Here is a 10,851-nt window from a genome sequence, read left to right on the forward strand (position 1 = left end):
TGCCAACCCCCAGCCCTACCTGTCGTGATCCTCTGGCTGCTCCCCTACATTTTCTCCCCCTACTCCCACCTCCATCTCACTGGCTGGAGGGGAGTGGGGAGAGAAAACAGCCTTGATGGTGGGGCTGAGGACTCAGACACTAGGCATGGGGGAATGGGGAGCAGAGGGTGGAAGGGGAACCCCAGGACCAGCTTGAAGCAAGTCATTCTTCCCTTCCTGGTTTATAGGGAGGCGGAGGTGAGGGGTGGGAGTGGAGTACGTGACCATCAGACACTCTAGGCCAGATTCAATGCCTGGAAAGGGCTGGGCCCCAATGAAGGGCTCAACAAGCTTATGGGATTAGATCAGAGAGCCAGGGGGACATCAGGAATGGTCTCATCCAGCAAAGGTGCAAACTGAGGTCCAGAGAGGGGCCAAGACTTTCCCAGTCACACAACAAGTTAGAGGAGGCTGAGGCAGGACTAGAACATGGGCCTTCTGTATCCAGTCCCAGTGGTGGGAACGGAATGCAGGATAACTTAGAGGACCGTGACAAAGCCAGGCCAGGCTGCCATGGAGGTCGGGGTCCAAGCCTGACCACATCTTTTATTCCTCCTCTACACGCTGGGCTCCTGTCCCACCAACTTGGATGCAATCACAGGGAGAAGAGAAATTCTTGCCTGGATCTTCCAGGGAGCCAGATTTCCAGGTCTTTCAATGTTCCAGAATTGCAGAAATGCTGGAAGGAAACTCCTGGATCACCTACTCATGAGAGAACTCAGGCCAGGGAGAGGAAGGCCATGCCAAAGGCCAAGCCCCAGTGAGTGACCCATGCATTTCTCAGGCTCCCAGACCAGGGCTCTTTCTGGTGTATCACAGTGGTTAGGAGGCCAGGCTATGAATGGGTCTAACACACCTGGGTTCGAATCCCTGCTCTGCCATTCACTGGCTATGGGACCTCACTTTACTTCTTAGTCATTTATCTCAGCCTCAGTTTCTCCACCTGTAAAATGGAGATGGCAGCACTTACCATATAGGGTGTTACAAGAATTTAATGCAACAACATTAGCTCCATGGGGACAGACTCTGTCTCATTCACCACTGTCTTCTTAGCATCTAGAACACTGCTCAGCACATAGTAGGTCCTCAACAAAATGGAATAGTCATTATCACGCTGTACTATGCTGCTCTGGCTTGACATCAGTAGCAGGGGCAGAAAGGGGATGACCTCTTTTATTCCACTGGCCCCTGAAGAGAAGCCAGAGTCTGCCTGTTGCAGAGGGAGGCCACCAGCCATGCTAGAAAGAATGGCTGTGCAGCCTTAGACAAGTCCCCTCCCCTTTCTGTTTGGTTTCCCCCACGGTACAAGAAGGGCATTGCTAAGTGATGACTTAAGTCTCCCAGCTTGAGGACTGCTCCTGGACCCTGTGCCATGGCCCTATCTGAGATACTTAAATTTTCTCTTCTGGGATGCCCAGAGGGAAGGGCTGAGGGGCAGGGCTGGGCATCCCAGATGAGAAAAGGGGTGGGAACGGGGCAGTGGCCAGGCTCTGCCAGGCTCCTGGGATCCTGTGCTCTATTAGGCGGTCGGCTTATAGGACACAGGAGTAACCAGGGCAGCCAGGCGTCAGTGCAGGCACCAGCCTCCGCTGGGGCCTGAGAATGAAGCTTCTGGTGGATGCTGGCTGGTTCATTAAGGGGATGAAGGGCAAGGCTGGAGACTTGCTGAGCACTTCATCTGCCCCCACCCCCAGCCCAGCCTCACACTACCTGGCACTTAGTGGTTCCCTCCCCAGCAGGCACCGGGGAATGGTGAGGAACCCTGAAGCTCTCATAACAGTCTCCAGTGCCCACTCTGCCCATTAGCTCCTGCTCCTTGTGGCTCTTTATTGTGAGGGAGGCTTTATTGCTATCTCCGGGTTGTAGGGTGGAGGGTGAAGTTTTAGGAGCAAGAGGCCCTGGCTGGGCATGACAGAGCAGGTTCCCTGCAGGACTGTGAGCCCCCTCCCAGGGCTGCCAGCTCCCAACCTGTGGTCTTGCTGCGGTTTGTTGCCAGCCAAGCCACATTTGTCCCCATGAATCCTCTTGTCCCCTACACACACACACACACACACACACACACACACACACACACACACGCTGACCACACCCTCAGCAGAGGGCCTCTGGGGCGGCACTAGACAACCAGGCTATTTTCCAGGGGGTTTCAAAGGCCCAGATCCCGAGGTTCATGAGTCCAGAAAGCTCCAGGCTCAGGAGAAAACAAAGCAACACCCTTCCCTGACTCCTTGGAGGAAATGGCCTCCAGGGGCCCGGGAGGAAAAACAGGAAGGGCCAGGCTGAGGAGGATGTCCTGAGGGTGGGGATGGGGAAGAGGGCCAACCTATCCCCGTCTTCCTCCCTACACTAGTGGGCTCTGCGGAGGGAGCGGCCAGCGTGGTCCTGGCCTTAGGCTGCGGTAGGGACTGTCCTGGGCTGCACTGGGAGGTCTGTCCTCAGCTGGTGGCCGCCCACCTGAGAGCTTCCTCAGGGATCCCAGTTCACGTGATGGGAGCTGAGCCCTGGGGTTAGAGAGTCGGAGTCGTCCATGCGTGGGGGCAGAGCTGTGACACCTGCCCTCCTCTCCCCACTCCTTGGCATGTGGGGACCCAAAGCAAACTCCCCTCCCCTCATTCACCCTTCACTCTGCATTTACTGAGCCCTCCTCAGTACAAAATAGCAACAGAGTAGAGGATAGCAATAACACAGAGTGCTTCCTCCTACCTCCGCCCCTACTTTACAGATGAGAAGACTGAGGCATGCGGACAATTAACGAAAACAAACAAAAACTTTGCCCAGGTTACACAGCCAGAGAGCACTGGAGGAGAATTCAAATACTGGTTGCCTGACTGCACGGGGCCTGCTGGTAACCCTTTCCTAGAGCAGTAAAGGCTTAAACCTCAGTGGGGTCAGGGAGCCCCGGGAGCCCGGAGGTGGGCAGCTGACCCCAGCCCGAGTGGGGCAGGAAGGCTCACGGCTGGCGATTCTTCACACTTACCACTGAGTCCGTTCACCCTCCCTTGCTCGTGGGCGACTCATGCTTTCTCACGATATCCTCTCCTCAAACCCCACCCCACCCTCCCCCGTCCTCACTCTCAGCTGTTGACCTTGTTTCTTACTCCCCGAAGACAATCCAGTCTCTCAGAAGTATTTCCAGATTTGCACGGGCACATCCGCCCCCACCAGCCTCTGCACCCACACATTGTCTCCCCGAGTCCTAGGAGAGATGACTGCCCACGCCTGCCCTCACCCACCACCCCAGGCGGGCACCAGAGCCCAGTCCCTCTGATCAGCAAGTCATCCCGTCCCTCTTCACCAGACCATTCCTGTCAGTGGCTGGGCTGTTTTTCCCCCCATCTTACACATACCTGCTCTCGATCCTGCTTCCCCTGCGGCTGCCACCTAATTCCTTGTTCCCCTTTGCAACAAAATTCCTCCCAGAGTTGTCTCTATCCACTATCATCAGTTCTTCTCCTCCTGTTCTCTCTTAAACCCACTCCAATCTGGCTTTCATCCCCACCACTCTATCAAAAATACTCCTATGGGCCAGGCATGTTGGCTGATACCTGTAAGCCCAACGATTTGGGAGGCCGAGGCAGGAGGATTGGAACCCTGGAGTCCGAGACCAGCCTGGGCAACACAGCAAGACCCTGTCTCTACAAAAAAAATTGTTAAGGCCAGGTGCGGTGGCTCACGCCTGCAATCCCAGCACTTTGGGAGGCTGAGGCGGGCGGATCACGAGGTCAGGAGATCAAGACCATTCTGGCTAACACTGTGAAACCCCGTCTCTACTAAAAACACAAAAAATTAGCCGGGCGTGGTGGCACATGCCTGTAGTCCCAGTTACTCGGGAGGCTGAGGCAGAAGAATTGCTTGAACCTGGGAGGCAGAGGTTGCAGTGAGCCCAGATCACGCCATTGCACTTCAGCCTGGGTGACAGAGTGAGACTCTGTCTCAAAAAAAAAAAAAAAAAAAAAAAAATTAAAATTTAGCCAGGCTTGGCGGCGCACATCTGAAATCCCAGCTACTCAGGAGGAAGAGGCTAAGGTGGGAGGTGGGAGGATAGCTCAAGCCCAGCACATTAAGACTGCAGTGAGCTAGGACCATATCACTGCCCTCCAGCCTGGGTGACAGAGTGAGACCCCATCTCAAAAATAAATAACTAAATAAAATGCTCCTATCAAGATCTCCAGGGGCCTCCCCATGGCTAAACTCAGCTGTCGGTTCTCAGTCTTTCTGCCACTTGCCCCCGACCCCATGACATTTGGCAGTGTAGCCCTCCCTCTTCCCTGAAACACTCTTTCCACTGGGCTTCTAGGCCACCTGCTGTACTCACTTGGTTTTCTGTTACCTCTCTCACCTTTCCCTCTCCGTCTCCTTTGCTGTGTTTTTCTCTTCTTCCAGACAGGCCAACATGGGGTGCCCCAAGCCCAGACTTTGGTCCTGATCTCATTCCTCATTCCTCTGGTGAGCTCACCCAGTCTCATGGCAACAGCATATATACACCAATGACTTTCACATCCATATCTCTAGCCTGGACCTCACATGTTCCACTGTCCACTCAGCGTCCCCTCCCTGTACTAGATAGCTCAGGTCCAACGTATGCCAAGCTGAGTGCCTGTTCTCCCTTACAAAACTCGCTCCAACACATGCCTTCTCCACAGGGATGCCACCTTCCCCAGTGGGCAAAAATTGGTTCGCGGGGGGACAGAAAAATATTGATATTACAGTGGTTTGTAATTTTCCAAAGGGCCAAAGTATAGGAACATGTATACATTATAGCTGTGGTGGTAAAATTCCATTGTGGGCCAGGCGCTGTGGCTCACGCCTGTAATCCCAGCACTTTGGGAGGCTGAAGTGGGTGGATCACCTGAAGTCGGGAGTTCAAAACCAGCCTGGGCCACACAATGAAACCACGTCTATACTAAAAATACAAAAATTAGCCGGGCATGGTGGTGCGCACCTGTAATCCCAGCTACTCGGGAGGCTGAGGCAGGAGAATCACTTGAAACCAGGAGGCAGAGATTGCAGTGAGCCCATAGCCCATATCACGCCACTGCACTCCAGCCTGGGCTACAGAGCAAGACTCCATCAAAAACAAAAACAACAACGACAACAAAAATTTCCCCCGTGGGGGGAAGTGATTAGAGAAAAACGTCTTAAAAGGCTCCTGAGGGTGGATGATAGTGAAAAACTGATTGAGAAAGGGCGCTGCTCCAACACAAACCCCATTTCAGCCAATGGCAATCCAAGCCTTCTGTGGCTCAGGCCAAAGCCTTGGAGGCGATGATCTCGGCTCCTCGCTTTTTGAAACAACCCACGTCCAATCATCAAGAAATCCAGTTGGTTCTGCCTTCAAAATAGATCCAGAATCCAAGCCCTCCCAACCACCCCCACAGCATCTACCCTGATTCCAACCACCATCACGTCTTGCCTGGATTAGTGCAGCAGTCCCCTGACTGGTCTCCCTGCAGCAGCTGCCCCCACTCCCTACACACACACACACACACACACACACACACACACACACACACACACACACACACAGAGTGATCTTTTTACAATATAAACCAGCTCATGTCCTTCTTCTTAGAAAAAACAGTCCAGTTGCTTCCCATCTCCCTAAGTTCTCACAGTGACCTGTCCTCCCCTCTCCCCCCACACTCTCCTGACCACCTCCTTCCTCCCTCTGCTCCAGCCCCACAAGCCCCCTTGCTTTCCTCCAACAAACCAGGCATTATCCCACCCTACAGCCTTTGCACTAGCTGTTCTCTCTCCCTGGTACACTGTTAGCCAGATAACTGCAGGGCTAAATCCCTCTCCTCCCTCAAGTCTTTGCTCAGATGCCACCTTCTCAATGAAGCCTGTCCTCACCACCCTGTCTCAACATTGCAATCCACCCCCAGATAACCCTCACTTCTCTCCACCTTTTCTTTTTCCACAACACTCATCACCTTCTAACACACTATAACATTTCCTTCTTTTGCTCATTGCTGATTGCTACCTTCCTCTGCTAAATGCCAGCTCCTGAGGGCAGGGATGTTTGTTTTGGTCACTGCTGCATCTTCAGCATGAGAACAGAGCCTGGAACACACTAGGTGTGCCTGATCCACCCTGGACACTCACTCCAGCCTCCTGCCATATCTGCTTTCTGATTTTTCCCAGATGGGAGATTCCATCATATCTCCCCACCTTTGAAATCACATTTCCCTGTCCCTGAAATGCTCCCCATGCCCCCATCCCTTAGTGAGCTTTTTCTCAGCTTCAGAACTCTCTCAAAGATGACTTTGCCTCTCTGGTTAGGTCAGGAAGGGCCCTGCCTGCGCCAGACAGGGAATCTGAGCTTTTTCCTAAGAGCAATTAAGGATCCAGGGAAGGGCTTTGAGCTGAAGAGAAACCTGGTCACACTTGCACTTTGCTGCCCTTAGGATAGTGGACGGGAAGGGAGCCAGGCTGGAGGCAGAGGAGGAGACCCAAGGAGGAAGTCAATGCAAGATGGGAGGACCGGGGCTAGGGCCATGAATGAGGCGCATGGGAGGCTGGGAAGGACTGGAGCCAGCAAGGAAAAAGACCAGGACTCACCACCAATGAAATGTGCCAGGTAAGGAAAAGAGGGAAAGTAGGAACATGGCCAAGGTCTCTGCTTTGTAGGGTCAGGGTTGTGGTGGTGCCTTAGCTAAGGACAGGTCATGGGGGAGCATGCATCAGAGTCCTGTGCGAGAAGCTTCTCTCTCACTACAGCTTCCATCCCCTTTCACTGAAGCATCTTGCACCCCAACACTTCTGGCCATAAAGGAAGAGATCAATGGGGATTTGGAGAGGGATGGGCCTTCCCCAGGGGAACCCAGACCTCAGACCTGGAGTGGAGGGAAGGGGCTCACACAGAGGTCTTTTTCAGAAAACAGGCCTTAAGGCTGTTCCCCAGAAATTAGAGAGGAACTTCCGGCTGAGAAGCCCACACTTGCCTCATGTTCTGTATGGCCTTGTTTGACCAGAAAGACAAACAGGACAGGGAGTGGCCTTTGTGACATTATGAGGACTCCCCAACTCAGCCCAGGGTGTGGCAGTCAAGAGAGGACCAAAGGCATCCCCTAGTCAGACACAGCTGTCCCTGGAGCATCTCCCTGGAGGAGCCAGAGACCCTCAGAATCATCTCATGGTATGTCCTCATGTTGTAGATGGGGAAACTGAGGCCCAGAGAGAGAAGTGAATTGCCACAGGGCACAGCTGATATTATCATGAGGGAACTGAGGCCACAAGGAGAGGACTTATCTGGTCTGATGCGGATAGACTAATAATAGCCCCGATATTTGTATAGTTATTTTCTTCCCAGGCGTTCAGAGCACTGCACGTCCATGATCTCATTTGTCCACAAGACATCCCTGTGGGATGGGTGACAAGGCGACTTCATGCAGATGTGAAAATGCTCTGTCATCCCCCGCCACCTGGCACCAATAACCTTAATTTTCTTTTTCGTCTCTATTATGTCCCCTTTCTTCCTGTAACCAATTTAATTCAGCAAAGATTTACGAGGCTACTGCTTGGTTCAAGGTGCTGGGCATTTGGGAAGCTTCAGGATTTCCCCAGGGCCAAGGTCATTGCTCTGCTTTCTGTGGTCCCAAAGCACTGTGTTCAGACCTGCATTTGTACATATCCTATTGTTTTTATACAGCTACCATCCTGGAGGGCAGGGCTTAGTCTTGTTCAAGCTTGCACGCCCCCATGGTGCTCAGGCCAGGGCCTGGCATTCGGGAGCCTGGAGAAATCCTTGCCCAGGGCCACGTTTCCCTGAATCCACCTGTTAATGCACTTGTTGCGCTGTATGACAATTACCCAGAGAAGGAGCAGGATTCTGTATATGCAGTGCCTAGCACACAGCAGCTACGTCATTAATGTTTGCTGAATGAATCAATAAAAAACGTGAAAGGAGGAAGATGGTGGATAGTAATGGGTGATCCTTGCCCTGAAAGAGCTCCCAGTCCATTGCAGGGGTGGAGGAGGTGGACAGAAAGCAGGATTGAAGAGCTGTATAAATGCTATCAACGTAGACAATTCCATCACCGAAATGCTAAGAAGTGCCATGGGGCTACAGAAAAGGAGAGTTCAATCTCACCTGGGAGAATCAGGGATGGCTCCCTGGACAAAGTGACAGTGAAGATGGGCTTTGAAAGGTGTAAACTCATAGGGAGAAACTCAGTTTTTAGCTGAAGGCAGGGCACTGGGCAAGACGAGGAAGTCAAAAGTCATCCTGGGGCAGACTCCATCTCAGGCTAACCTGCTCCTTTCCACAGGCATGAGGAGCCATCGAAAGCCCGGGGGCTGAGAAGCCAGCAGCGCAATTGGATCTTGTGTCTCAGAAAACCACAGGGAGGCCGGGTGCGGTGGATCATGCCTGTAATCCCAACACTATGGGAGGCCTTAGGCAGGCGGATCATTTGAGGCCAGGAGTTCAAGACCAGCCTGGCCAAGATGGCGAAACCCTGTATCTACTAAAAACACAAAAATTATCCAGGCATGATGGCAGGCACCTGTAATTCCAGCTACTCAGGAGGCTGAGGCACAAGAATGTCTTGAGCCTGGGAGATGGAGGTTGCAGTGAGCCGAGATCCTGCCACTGCACTCCAGCCTGAGTGACAGAGCAAGACTCTGTCTCAAAAAAAAAAAAAAAAAAAAAAAAGAAAGAAAGAAAGAAAAGAGAAAAGAAAACCACGGGGAGGGAGGGCACTGGATGGAAAAGACTGGGGGAGGCAAGCGACTGGGCAGGAGCCAGGTGAGGCGGAGGCTGAGTGGCTTGAGTGTCTGACTTAGGGAGGTGGCTCAGGAGTCTGAGAACAGGGTGTGAGAGACTGGGCAGAGAAAAGGGTCTGAAGGATATGGACAGTAATTAGGTGTGGGGGAAGAGCAGTGGGAGGATTTGGGGAACCGATGTGGGGCTTGAGAGAGTGATGGGGCCTTAGCAGCTGTGGGGTGACCCCAGGGAGGTGATGAGTTTCCTCCACCTGGTGGAAAGGCTTCACTAAGTACACAGCTGCGGAGCTTGGGAGGGAGGTCAGGGCCCCAGAGACAGTGCTGGGAATGGGGATGAAGCAAAAGCTGAGGCCGTGGGCGTGGATGAGTTCACGAAGAGAGTGGGTGAGAAAGAAGAGGGAAGAGAGGACGGAGCCTTGGGGGACGCCCACCGTTGGGAGGGGTGGGAGCAGGAAGAGAGCAGGAAATGAAGCAGCCACGGAGGTGGGTGTCCCCCATTCTTCCTCCTTTCCAGGGCGCCCGGCCTCTGCGCCCCCTCACCTCCCAGGGGCCACATCCAGCTGAGGAGCAGCCTCTGTTGCCTGCTCAGCCTCCAGGAGAGCTCCGAGGACTCGAAGGCAGGAAAGCCCAGGGGTTGAAGGTTTGGGCTCTAGACCTTGTTGGAGCTGGTGTGACTCCCACCTGTCCCTCCACCCCGCCGGCTGCCCGACCTCAGGCAGGCCACGCCCCAGGCAAGCCTCGCCCCTGACAAGCCACGCCCCTCGCCTCAGCCCCCCCTCACCTTCCTAAGGGGATCACAACGGGACTTCAGTGACTATTAAGTGGGATAATGCGTGTTATGCACTTGGCACCCGGTCCTGGCAGTCCCTCAGAGCTCAGTAAGTGCTGCCGGCTGCTCTGATGATTATTACAGAGCAGGATTGGATTCTGGCGCTCAGGCTGGCAGGGCCAAGGAGCCCAGCAGCTCCCCCAGAGGCCTTGGTGAGGGAGAGGGCCTGGCCACCTGAACTCGCCCAGCTCTCGGAGTGCTGGGGCCCCTCCTGTCATCCTCCTGAGCCCAGAGCCAGGGATCGCGGAACTGGGACAGTCACAGCTCTCCCGGTGCAGATCACCCTTCCACCTGCTAGGGATAGGCCCACACCCCCACTGCGGTCTTCAACTCCAGCTAGGGCAGAGGGTGGGGCCTCAATCCTGGGGTTGGGGATCCCTCAGAGAGTCATCTCCCCCGCCCCCCATCTATGTACCGTCCCCCTCCTCCCTCCGGGCCGGCGTGGACGCGTCCTCTCAGGTCAGCGGTAATTTGTCTGCTCACGCGGGCTCCGCGGCACCCCCTCCGCGCACGCGCATCTCCGCCCCGGGCCGGATACTCGGGGCGCTCTGGGTGGGTCCGTCCAAGTTGCAGAGAAAGACTTCTATGCTGGGGGCGCCCGTCGCTGGAGGGGCAGGCCTCGAGCCCAGGCCGGGCGTTTGCGGGCGCTCAGCTATTAAGAGCGGAGACGCCTCGTCCCCCGCCCCGCAAGAATTCTGCAGCTGGGACTCAGCCCAGGCGCGCTTTCTGCGCGGCCCTGGAGGACCAGGAGCGCGGGCGGCGAGTGCTGCTGGCTGGGGTGGGGCTGCTGGAGCAGGTCTTGGGTTGGTGGATGCTGGCTCCTGCCCCCTCACACACCAATGCCTGAAACCTGGACTTCTTAGAGCCTCAGTTTCCCCTTCTCAGCCTCAGCCTCAGACCTGGAAACAGGTCAATTGCTATCATCGTGGGCCTGCATGCCTGTCTGTGCAGCCTCAGCTGGGCGGGAAGAAGAGTCATGGCCCGCTGAAGGCTGGGGAACAGGTCCCCCACCCCACACTACCAGACCCGGCCTGGGCTCCCTGAGAGGAGCGGGGCTTGACCCCTCTACCAGCTGGGCTCGGGTCTGGGGTTCCAACTCAGGCCAGAGTCGTTCAGCGCTGGGAGGCCCCCATTAACTAGGCCACCCCTGGGTATGGGCGGTGGAGGCTGGAGCTGACTGGCCTGGGTCCCCGGGGGAGGTGGCTGCAAGGCCCAGGGCTTTGAACAAACCACAGAAGGTTTCTGCAATATCAAAA

At 54.8% G+C, this 10,851-nt stretch overlaps 1 long non-coding RNA gene across 1 annotated transcript; it reads left to right on the forward strand.

Moving 5' to 3' along the window:
* Nucleotides 1-7,029: 7,029 nt before the first annotated feature.
* LOC129048956 (uncharacterized) lies at nt 7,030-9,497 on the forward strand. The gene is made up of 3 exons (XR_008511666.1): nt 7,030-7,177; nt 8,310-8,788; nt 9,281-9,497. It is a non-coding gene; the product is annotated as an uncharacterized LOC129048956 (long non-coding RNA).
* Nucleotides 9,498-10,851: the final 1,354 nt, after the last annotated feature.

The sequence above is a fragment of the Pongo abelii genome, chromosome 9, assembly GCF_028885655.2.
Source record: "Pongo abelii isolate AG06213 chromosome 9, NHGRI_mPonAbe1-v2.0_pri, whole genome shotgun sequence".
In the NCBI taxonomy this organism is placed as follows: Eukaryota; Metazoa; Chordata; class Mammalia; order Primates; family Hominidae; genus Pongo; species Pongo abelii.